Below are 12,521 nucleotides of genomic sequence, written 5' to 3'. Positions count from 1 at the left end.
ATTTACATCCTATCAGTGTTCCTCCTGACTTCAACCTTGGATGGAGCTCCTCAAACTCTGTTATCTGTCAATTTCCAATTCCACACATAAACACGAACTTAAGACCCAAATCTTACACCCCCAGTTCTATACAGACACTTAAATCGGGTCTCCAAGCAAAGCAGAGAAGTCTAATCAAAAGTCAACAGGTAATTTATTCCCACTTTTCTTATGGCACAAATCATCTGATCAAACGCAGGCATCCACTTTGCAAGGAAACACACTGCCTTCTTCCTCCACAACCAGAATGGTAGAACCTCATTGTCTATGAGGGATCCTAGGGTGACTCACTTGGACAAAGATACTCAGTTTTTAGGCTGTCATATTTAGTCAGAATAATACTGTCACTTAATGGCTACGATTTAACAGATTAACAGCTTGTTCATAACTGAAGTACACTGTTTGCAGAGGTGCTAAACGTCAAAAACTCCCCACAAAAGCCAGTTGGAGCTGAAAGAGTCAAAACAATCCCAGAAAATCAGAGCAGACATGATTAGTCAGTACATGGTTATTAGCTCCACACTAATTACAAGGGCAATTGAGTATGGCCTGAACTGAACAATGGCCAAACAGTAATCCCAAAAGAAAACAACAGTAGGGAGAAAAGCTAGGCTAGAATGCATTGCATTCAATCTCATTTCTGAATGAAAGAAAATCTTCAAAGACAGTCTTGAGCCTATTGGAATACAAGAAGTGTGTTTGGAGAGGCTAGAATGCCATTTCCTCAGCACAGCCAGGTTCATCAGGGAACACAGATGTGCTTAATCTTAAGGATGTAGCTCACTGTAATTAGTCATGCTCATGTGCAGAGCATACATCCCAAATATCTTAGCCAATCTGTGTTCAAATGAAGTATAATACTAAAGTAAAAGCAAATAGGACAAAGCTGAAACACTGAGAACTGAGAAAAGCAAAAACATCATCACACGCTGCAAACACTGACGTCTTTCCTACATCCATGTCTCACTGTCCCTCTCAGAAACGATACCATAGTGCTTGGAATCACACAAAGCTTGGACTGATGATGAGGTGGCTGGACTGCCACATGTCATTTCAGGATTTTATCCTTCAAGCAAGTCTTTGAACCCGGAACAATACACCAGTTAAGGGCCCATGAAATGGTAAAGAAAGCTGCTTCTAGATCAACATTCACAAGGTGATGTCAAAACAAACTGAAGGAAATTGAAATCTGTGCTACTGCTGCCACAATGGACATACTTGTCCTCGTGCTTTGCTATGCTGAAAATGTTGTTTGTGAAGCTGAGATTCTTCTTTTTGCTATGTTAGTTGTCAGCTGAATCTGCTCCCTGATCCAACTAACCCCATGAACACTAGGGTTAGCACAAAGGAGGATGCAGGAAAACACGGCAGGAAACGGAGGACAAGACCATTATTTTCAGCAGCACTACAGATAATCTCTAAGTAATCATTAAGCTGATAGGGGGAACTTTCTGTCTAGCTTTGTCTAGCTTTACAGTACATCTATATTAATTTAAGTGCTTTTCCACTTTTTTTTTTTTTTTTTAAGTGTTCATTTTCTGTAGCTTTAGTTCTCTAAATTCATTCACTGTTAGGGGTCAGCCTAGCAATACTGCTGAGACAGTGGAGGGGGAAGGCACAAGTTTTAGAAAAGAAAACAAGACCTGCCTTTCTGGTCAGTGCCCGCAGTTAATCAGTCCAGCTGTGATATACGGCTACACCCTCTGTCTGTGAGTACTTACAGCGAAGGGAGGACCTGGCTCAGGAAGAACACTGAGCTCCTAACATGGGTTCCATGATATTGAAATGCTGCAGTGTCTGCCAAACTTTTGAAAGCCAACTTTAAAAAAGTTTTGAAAGTTCATCTTCAAGAGGAAAAAAAGTAACCTCAACTTTCTGCATTTTGGAAATTCTAGATTTCTGCTTAGTTTTGTTGGATGGAAAAATCTCCTCGGGATTTCCTTTTTGCCTATTCTATTATCATACACACTTGCTAAGCTGTTAAAAAAGGGTCAGATTGGCTGACTCTGTGATGGAAACTGCAACCTCTCACTTTGTGAGATTGCCACTTAAGATTCACACAAGACAAACAAACAGAACATGCCAGCCTTAGTCTGAAAATCAACCAAAAGTAGAATTTGAATTATGATGCAGCTCTGTAACTGCTATGTTTAGTTTTCTTGGAAACATTCTCCAGCTCTACCCACCAAATATCCAGCATCACCCTGGGATCTTAATGTTTTTTTCAGTTCTCATCTTTCATTAGTTACTGAATCCTGTACACCTGTATGAGATCAACTGGAGGAGTTACTTCAGTGTATTGGAAAGCAATTCAGACCCGTGAACCTCTCACACACGGCTGTGTTGGAAAATGAATGCTCACTAACAGTCATTGCTGTACATCCTATGCTGTAAGGATTACAGGAGAATGAAATTAGCTTGTCAAAAATGATGATAGAGCTTGTAGATGAAGGAATAAATCTGTTCAGATTTAGAATTCCCAAAGAACATGGTGTTGTCATAATTAACTTGGAATCCACCTTCATCATTTTCAAGGTGACTTGGACAGGCTGCTATTCTAGCACTGCATTTCTTAAATTGTTTAGAACTTTTATTGTCATCTAGTTTTATTCCAAGGATCAAGTAGATATATTAATAACAACAATAATACTAAATGATAACACCTAAAAATGTTTGCTTTCATATCTAGACTGTTTTCCTGAAAGCCTAGAAGCTTTTAAGAGAGATATAGCATTACATTAAAAGAAATATCACTAAAACATTTGTGGTATATTTTAACACTTTCTAAAGTGTACCTAAATCTCGAGGGACACAGTGCATGAATCCCTCGCACAAATCCCTGCTCACTTCCGCCTCTCATGATGCAAGCAGAGCTGCCAGGAAGGCAGTAGTACTGGGAAGAAAGGGCAAATTTGTTTAAAGCAGTGTTTGTTTGACCAAACACCCTTATCCCTCACACTTTATTACATTCCTAGTGCTTTTCACCAGGCCATTCTCTTAAGAAACACAGGATAGCCCTTTTCATAGCTATTTGATCAGTATATCAAAACATAAAATTCTGTATGAACAGAATTTCCTGTGTTATAGGAAATGTTAATATCAAGTCTAAGTCTGTAAGCTGCTGGATGTGAAACCACTATCTGAGATGAGTAAGAGGATGTGTATTAACATGGCCACGCTTCCTCCTGACATCTCTAGCTACTACAGAGTGCCACAAAGAATGAAATGCAGGATAAATGCTTCTTGTATCAGGCTGCGCTCTACCTACCTTTTTTTTTTTTAATCTGCTTCTGAAAGAAAATTTGTTTACAATTTCTCCAGAGGTAAATATATTAAATATGGTTTTATACTCTAATACATATGTATTGAATTGTGTTTTTGCTTTATGTGAGCTATGCCAGCCTTATTGTGCTGGATAATTGAGAGCTGCCTTTACTGCTGAGTATCTCTTTTTCTTAGTTGAATACTCCTAGTAAAACCCAATAGCAAATGCCATTCTTCTAGTCTTTTTCAGACCTTTTATCTACTAATGACGATAACTTAACCTACTGCTGAAATCAAAAGAATAGATGCATGCAAAAGGAATAGCCTGTATGATTTTAGCATGCCTTACATCTTTTTTTCTTGTCTGTAAGCTGCTAAAAGTGGTCTTTGTAACATCCATGCCTTAACAAGTCTCTAATTCTTGGAAAGTTTCCAGTATTTAAAGAGTCAAGTACGTACAATGGAAGAATGACTCCATCCAATAAAATGAAGCACTCTGTACCAAGAGGTTGTCTACTTGGCTTGCTGTTTATGCTGAACTTTTACCATGAAAGAAGGAAAACAAGCTGCTTAAAGTCGCATTAGCAGATGGTATGTTGTGATCAGAACAAACAAGAAATCTGCTAGAACACTGACCAATGCTCACATAATAAATCTTTAACGTGACCCTTCCGTCTGACTTTTGACACGTCAGTTGGTATTTTGCAAGATGAAGACTCAATAGGTCTTTCAGATTTGGAAACAGTACCCAAATGAAGGTAAGATATAACTGAAATATTCCAAGTTATAACAAAATCCATACTTACGCTGCAATTTTCATCTCAGAGATGTATGAAAATCCTTTTCACAATACTACGATAATTCCACTCAGGAACTCAGGAAAAGGACATGAGATCTTTAGTGCTCAGAATGTGATTTGAAATTAATTATTACTAATCTCCTGCTTATAAAAACATCAACTATGTTTATAAATTATTATTTAATGTTTTGTGTATAGAAAAAACATATACAGAATGATGATAATCACACTAGCCCTGCAAAGGTCTGGAAAAATTTGTTTCCTTTGCATGCATACTGTTTCCTCCCAGGAATGTCTACTGCTCCACTAACAAGGAGTGCCTACTCTGGTGAGTATATACTGCTGTTAGTCAAGCATTTGCAAACATCTTTTACTTCCCTATCTTCCAGACTTTTTTCCCCTCCAATTTCATCTCCCCACACGTTGTGCAGTAAAGATAATAAGACAATGTGCCTTTTAAAGTGAGTGATGCCATGGCCACAATTAACAGAGTAGTCAGTTGTTTGCTTCTCTAAAACATACTAGTAAAGATAGTAAAGATGAAAGCAAATGCGCATAGAAAGCAGTACGTTCACACAGAAAGCAGTATGTGAAACTTTTCCACACACCACCTTCAAAAACTCATGTTGAATTGACACAAGAGCAAATCTCCTGGGAAATCTTAATTTCAATGAATTTTAAGATATAAGTATTTTGAGAGAGAAACAGGATAATGCTTAAATATTTTTGAGTATTCAGGTTTATGCAAAAGCATAACATCGCCTACTAATGCTCACTCAAATTGATGTTAACATACTAGAAGTTGCAAGCATCTTGGGAGTGGAGGGAGATAGAAGCCTCAGTTAAATGAATGAAAAACAAGCATCTTCTAAATGAACACAGCATTGTAGGTAAAGAGATTTAGATTTACAGTTCAGCTGTGTCTTAATGTATATGCAAAAGATCCACAGGATAAATTCTAGATATTCATGCAGACTTGCTATGTTTTCTTTCAATACAAATAGGATTTCTTTTGTGTTCCTCACCCCGTCCCCCTGCCATAGGCTTTTAACATTTAGAGAAGGTAAAGAGAAAAAAAAAAAAAAAACCTACAGACTCTCAGTATTTGATTAACAACTACAATAGCAGAATGTTTTCTTTAGGAAATCAAAGCTAACTTTACCCTAAATCCCTCCCTCATGTCTTCCATCATAACACAAGTCTTTGCGGGGTATCAAAGTACTGAATGCATTCCAGTGTCGCAAGAATTGCATTCTGTATCACTTCAAAATTGTGAATGGGAGAACAAAAGAAAAGACAGAAAATAAAAGTCAGTTATTCAATTATTTTAGAAAAAGAAATTTCACCGCTAGTGAAAAAGAAAAAAGCAACATATTTCATGGGAGGGAAATGAAACTATTATCAGAGTTTTGTTTTATATAAATGGCCTAATACCAGCGTATTGCACTTTGTTTAAAATTTTTTATCCCACAATACACTTTCTTATATATATTAACCAGGAAAAAAAAATTTACAGTACGTCAGCAAAAGATTTCATACACACGTACATTTCTCATAATGAAAGGGACCTAATACATGTCAAGAATCCAGTGTCCTGTTAGAAGAGTTTGTTTTTCCACAGTTCAGAAGATAAAACTGGAAAGACCTCAACAAATTCTGAGAATACGCAGAAATAAAAATTAAGTGCCCATTAATTTGGAAAAGTCTGAGAAAAAACAGAGCTGAGAGCACTACAAAGCTTTTCCCTTCTATCCACATTCTCTTGTTTCAGCCTCCCTAATAACTTGTTGATGGGTTTATATGTGGGATTTGATTTCGTAGGTTCTCTCACTGCCTCCCGGCCAACTATCTGACTAACATTTCCTTTCGTTTGGGACTGCTTGCTCTACACCCCAAATTCTCATAGCATAGGTAGTTTGAAGGTCGCACCGTAACTCTGCAATTGGGCTCTAAGTATGCATCACTCCTGCCATTTACTCCTGCTTCCAGTTCTGCCTGCACTTGGCATGCCCTGGTACTGTTTTGAATTAGTTACTACTCAGTCAGTCATTCCATCAAAGCAGCATGTTAAAACATTTTAAGTCTCAAGAATTTAATGATAAGAAAGAAGGTCATAAGTAGTTAAGATCTTGCAAATGAAGGCTGGTATCAACTAGCTTCAGGGCACCTGTGCTCCATATCGAACACCACAAATCAATAAAACAGAGCAAGGACTAGGGCCCAGATTCATCCTACCTAAATCAGAGTTGTGTATGCAAGCAGCCTCTCCCTACCATAAACAACAACTGCTGCGGGACAAAGCTCATGCAAGATCTCTGCTGCCATCGCTAATGAATCCAATGGAGCTCCTGGAAGGAGGCTTCTCCTTCCCTGAGTGCAGGTAAGCACTTTTCAGTGGGTGAGCGTCTGCCCATGCCTGATGTATCCACACATTCATATTATTAGAGTATGATAATCATCCTCAATTTCATCAGAAGAATTTCTGTAGTGTGAAATCATCTCTCACATCATGCTATGTGAAGCTGATAATAAGTGCAGTTAAAACATGCAAAGAATTAAGAGGAAGTCAATTCTGCTACACACATGAAAAAGATTTTTTACATTCTTTTTTAATACCTCTGTCTTACCCTGTCCTGCAGAAATATCTACACCTATAAGACCAGTAAATAGGTACCATCTGGCACTCAGCATCTATCACTAGGAAATAGGAATGGCATCATGTAACATGACAGTAAAAAGGGTATAGCTATGTAATTTCAATCACAAAGAAAAAAAAAAGCATTTACAACTATCTAAAAGAAACTAACTTAATCAGAAAACACTGATTTCTTAGTTGCCAAAAAGCTCAAAATGAGTAGAAGAAACATATGCTAGAATTGTACTTAACCATGTAACTTAAAATTTGAGAACAGAATAGCAGTCCTGGCTACACTGAAAACCAAACACAGTTTTAGCACCAGCTGGGAAAGATCTACTAAGAAGCTCTTGAGACTTACACCTTTGAAAGTTTCATGGGTCACTCAACATAAACACCTTGGTTTGTCGCACACATCCTGCTAAAAATGATTAAGATTTAAATGAAGTTTTAAATCTCTGAATGAAAAATTCTGAAAACAGCAGTGTAAGAAAAACAAAAGCACAATAACAATGTATCTCAGAAATAGCATGTTTTAAGATTATTTAATAATCCTAATTTCCCCATGATTACTTTGTAAAATTTAGATAAATCTTCATTTACCCCAAACTCTATGAAAATGGTAATAAGAACTTTTTGTACGTGTTATTTGTAAAAAACAAAGTAAGATAAATTGTCAATCCAAGAAGAACTTTCAGCAAGGCTTTCTCTGCTGTTTTTTTTTTCTAACAGTGGCTGATGCAAATTATTTTGAAGTTTGGTCCAATCCTTTCTATATTAAGGGAAGATATCAGTTTGGACACTCCTATGGGAAACAGCAAATCTCTCTGCCAGCATGGATGAACCTTCCAGCGTTACAAACTAAGTAAATTAGGAGTTCTACTGCAAGAAACAAGTCATGGCAACAAAGACTATAACATCGAAGTTCAAATACAACACCAACATAACAAAAATTAAAGACAGCAACCATTAAACCATTAAAGACATTAACCAGATCCTCCCACTGGGACTTCATCTAGCTTAGCTTTACATTAAGCACAATCAATATATTAGCAGTATTTATTCATGTTTCTTATGAAATATTTGCTATTGCTCATCTTTGTTGCTTTAAGACATTATGATTTCCAAGTACTATTTTGAATCTAGATATCCACTGAAATCTATGAGAAATGATGCTTCTAATTAACATCATATATGATTTCTAAATCTGAAGCTTAGAGTCCCTGTGCAAGATCCCAGAAAAGCACATTTCTAGAATGAAGGCACCTCTGTCCTGCAGTATCCCTGAGCACATTCACTTCGAGTTCCTCTTGGCCAGCACAGGCAATTCTGGCTGTTCTGAATCCAGCCCAGAAACACCTGCATCCTTCCCTGCATTGCATTGGAAACTCAGCAAATCTAATGCTCTGGGAATTAGACTGCAACGTTTGGTTTAATAATACCCAACATAAGCACTACAACTTCCTTATGGTAGTGGGGATCTCTGCCTTTTTCAGAAGTGTGCCACTTCACAGGGAAATCCTACATAAAACATATTATAGAACCAGAAGGACCCACGTACTGCAGTAATGAAGCCTACATTCCAAAACCAGCATCACCTCAGATGTAATCTGTTAAATTCTGATTCAGGAAGCCATTGCTTTAGTAGTATATACGTAGGCAAACTGTATATGCTTAAATATTTAGTTAGGTTGAGACACTTATGAACAGTAATTTTTCACATATACACGTTATTCTGCCTCAACGAAACTCTATGGAATCCAGAAGTAGAGAAAGGCAACTTGATAAAGAAAAAATGGATTTTCGAAAATATGGCAATTCATCTATAAATCTACACTTATGTTTCAATATTTACTATTTATTCAGTATTTACGTACTTTCTATAAACACATCATCTTTGCTAATTTGAATTTAGAAAGACAACTGCAAGTTGCAATCTTCCAAAAGCAGCTGAAGCATTTTAGCCATACATCCAGCTCCACGATAATAAACATGTTCTTCCCCTTAAAAAATCTTCAAATACTGCCAAAATGACCATAAAACTAATGAGGTATAATACCTTCAGGACTTGTTATTCTGGCATACTTCAACCGACACCCTATGAAAAATGACAGCCAATGCTGGACCTATGAAATACAGCCTGTGGTTGTGCAATAACTGGTCACTGAGGCACCAGTCAAAGAAGAAAGAGGAAAGTCAAAGAGCAGTTCTCTAGACTCAAACCTTCAAACTCTGCAACATCTTTTCACAATATGTAAAAAACACTGCCTGGCTCATGAAAATGAATGGAAGACATCAGCTCTTTAAAGATCGTGGAACACAAAAAGATGGATGTCCTATTCAGTCAAAATTCCAATTTATTTTTCTACTTCATTGAAATGTGAGAACTCTTAAATCTAAGAAGTAGAGAACATGGTTCTGCATGTTCTTGCTCTTATTTGTACTGTACAATTGCCATGGACGATGAGGAAGGAAAATATCCTCCCAGCTGAGAGAAAAAACACCCTTTAGAAGAAGTGCCAGAGGAAATCAGAGAAGTACGCTTACTTTTTAATCCATACACATGCTTTAGCTGCTTCCCTTCACCAGGTGTGCCAGCTTTTTAGCACCGAAGCAAGTGTGACACTTCAGGCACTTTAATTTGAATTAGGTTGTTTCTAATAACCTCTTCCCTTCATTTCGAAGGGGAACTTCTCACATATTTCATTCTATACAATGATACTATGTTTACACCAACTGCCACTTAGAAAAGACATAGACCAGGTTTATATATAATATCTGCAAAATGTAAAGTTAAAAAATTACACCAAGCTGCTGTACAGTGTTTTAAGTTACATGGAAGATGTTTCTGTTTCCACTTACATCAGTGAAAATATAGACTACCTTCACTGGCTTCAGCAGAATTACTGCATCCAGAGCGTAACTGGATGTAACGTTTGTCTCTTCTGTTCTGTAATACATCGCTGAGATGTCTGCAAGATCCTTCGCAGAGAGGAGGTATGTTAGTTCAGGCAAAGAGCTGTGCCAAGCCCGGACACATGGCTTCCAGTCAGATCCGTGAGTCAGCAGAAGTAATTCGTCTCTGCTTCAACCTGGGATAAAAGTCTACAGCATTCACAAGGATGCGTCAACATACCCAGAACTGAAGGCACTGCCACTGACTTACGAGACCTTCTAAAATGGCCTCAGAGCAGCAGGCCATTTGGACATCACAAGTGTATCTGAAAGATTTTAGGAAAGTATAACTGCAATTAAAAACCTCCCATTTTCACATGCACAGAGCAAGGCAGCAGACCCTTTTATCACCACCAGAAGATGAGCAGACAAGTTTTGCTCAGCCTTATCACTTTACTGTTGATATTGCTCTGACAGGCTGGGTTAATCCCTAATTGCCAAGTTGTAGAGCCTCCAACTTCTGAACTCCCAGCCCAGACGAAGTGCCCTCCTTTCCGGCAGCATCAGCCCCGCTGCTCACCCCGTCCCCCACCGCAGCCCCGCAGCAGCAGTCTGCCTTTCCTGGAACGCTCTGATTTAAATAGTCCATCCCCTGCTTGAAACTTTGCTGACATGAAGGAAGGGTGTGTCTTTCCGTTTTACTGTAGAGAATACAAAATAAACAAGCCATCCTTTGAAGGAAAAGGATAGGGAAATAACAAGGTCTTCAAAACAAAAAGAAGGAGAAAACGCGAAACTTCCTTCGCTGTCCCAGCTGTTTGGTTCTTGCATTCTGTTTAAATATTTTTCAGTCTCACAGTCAAACAGTTCACACTGACATAAGCAAGGTGCTCTACAACAACTACCAGACCTGGACTATCTCACCGCTGCTGCAGCATGAGACCTGCTCGGTTCTGCCACCTTATCGCGTGCACAGAGATAAATAAATAAAGGGAAACGCCTCTAAGATCAACGCTGTGACAGTGACTGAAACTCCATCCTTTCCTTTGCTAAATGGTAAAAAATTAATTATATCTTCTGATAACACAATGTTCATTGTGGCTCCCGGAAGATTTACGTATTTAGGATCTAAATGTTTTTGGCAGAAGCGTACTAACACAAACTACAATGCCGTGGAATTAGTTAACAAGTTTTTATTTCAAATAAAAAGATTCATATCTTGAGGGATTGTTTTATCTTGTGGGCTGCACAAAACATTGTGTTGATGGCTATCAGTGATTCAAATCAACTTACGGAAGTTAAAAAGCACCATGCTTTCTTCCTACAAACCACACATTCTCTAATGAAATAATTTCCTTTACAGAAATGGCAAATTACTCTAGCTTAAGTAGCCATTTACTAAAAATGAATCCCAATATTTACTGTGCTAACCTAAATATCGTAAGTCAAAAGCACGATGAAAGAAGAATGGATGCACAGAAACATATTCCTCCGTGACTGCCCTGTTTTAAAAGATACTGTTTCCATGGGATGGCAACTTTTAAAATCTCAAATGAATTTCTTCAGTGATGAACACCAATGCAAAGGTTTGCTTTCTAATATATTTCAAGCATTTCATCCCTTCTCTTTATGAAAAAAAAAAAGATTGGGTCAATGTTCTTTTTGTTTAAATCAAACTATGAATAACGTTGACAGAAGCTGAGTGTTTCACTGACTTTTTCAGTCTTATCACCTGATGTCACAAAAGTCTTATCACTCTAAATAGTTCTAGACACAAGTTTTCTTAACTTATCAGCAATAATAAGTAATTAGTGTTCTCCAGTTCAACATACTTTCCCATTAGCCAGCTGCAATCAGAAAATATCCTTAGCATTGCAGCTGCTTAGCAAATCCAACAATTTTAAGCATAAATATTTAAAATAGTAACAGAAGTTACCATCCGAAATCCGTCCTGTAATATGAACTGCAATCCTGTCAGCGATGTCGGTTACATTCTAAATATTTCTGTTTAGTTAAAATAAATGATTCTCTTGACACGATTGTGAAAACAAGGCTTTTTCTAATAGAGGATAAAATTAAGAATTCCTTTGCTTTACACTTGAAGCTCTTCCCAAGCGCATAGCTTCACAACTGGCTTCACCCAATCCAATTAAGACTGCACTGCTCCTAATTGTGCACTCAGCCTGCAAATGATCCCTGCAGGTTTCAAGTAATTGCAGAAGCCTACAAACACATCATTTGCTACTACGGAGGCCTGTGCTGTAATTTATTTTCAGAAATTGGAAAAGTATGAGATTTTTACAGCATTTTACTTTGCTGTTGTTGCTTTTCATAAACAAGGTATGTCCTATAACAAATTGGCCTGTCCTACAAATCACAGTCAATCCAGACCTCGATTTGTATATTAAAAAAAAGGCTTGTGCATTTTGTCCATACAATCTGGCTATCTCATTAGCCACTGTGCTCCCGTCCTTCTGAACATTTGCAAACATTTGAAGTTATTCTGCTAGTAGTTGACACAAGTGAGCAAAACCATCAGGATTTTAAATATTTATCTAAAAATTAAAAGCTTGGCTACATAAATAGCTTCCCCTAAATGCAGTGAAAGGCAAAATGTGGTGCTTAAATCTCAAATAAGTAACTCAAGATCTGATGACAGATCACAAGTTTCAATCCTGTAAGGAGAAAATTCTTTACTTAAAAGGCTCTTGGAACTATAGATGATTTATGTCACCCTTGGGCATTCCTCTCTTGGTCTTGAAGTAAAAAAAAGAGATTGTTAACACAATCTTCTGATCAAAGAGTGTCACTAGGAAACAGAAAGTAAAATTTTTCTTTTTGTGTTTGAAAAGGTAGAACATCAGTGTCCTCTGAAAAAAAATAACCATA

The 12,521-nt window shown here is 37.5% G+C and overlaps 1 protein-coding gene across 13 annotated transcripts in view; it reads right to left on the bottom strand.

Annotated features, from left to right (window-relative positions):
- The window catches only part of B3GNTL1 (UDP-GlcNAc:betaGal beta-1,3-N-acetylglucosaminyltransferase like 1), a 127,292-nt gene that overhangs the window by 42,094 nt on the left and 72,677 nt on the right, over window positions 1-12,521 (bottom strand). The window lies entirely within an intron of this gene.

The sequence above is a fragment of the Anser cygnoides genome, chromosome 19 (genome assembly GCF_040182565.1).
Source record: "Anser cygnoides isolate HZ-2024a breed goose chromosome 19, Taihu_goose_T2T_genome, whole genome shotgun sequence".
Taxonomy (NCBI): Eukaryota; Metazoa; Chordata; class Aves; order Anseriformes; family Anatidae; genus Anser; species Anser cygnoides.
Note: the sequence above shows the minus strand (reverse complement) of the source record. Positions and strands in the feature narration are given on the sequence as shown.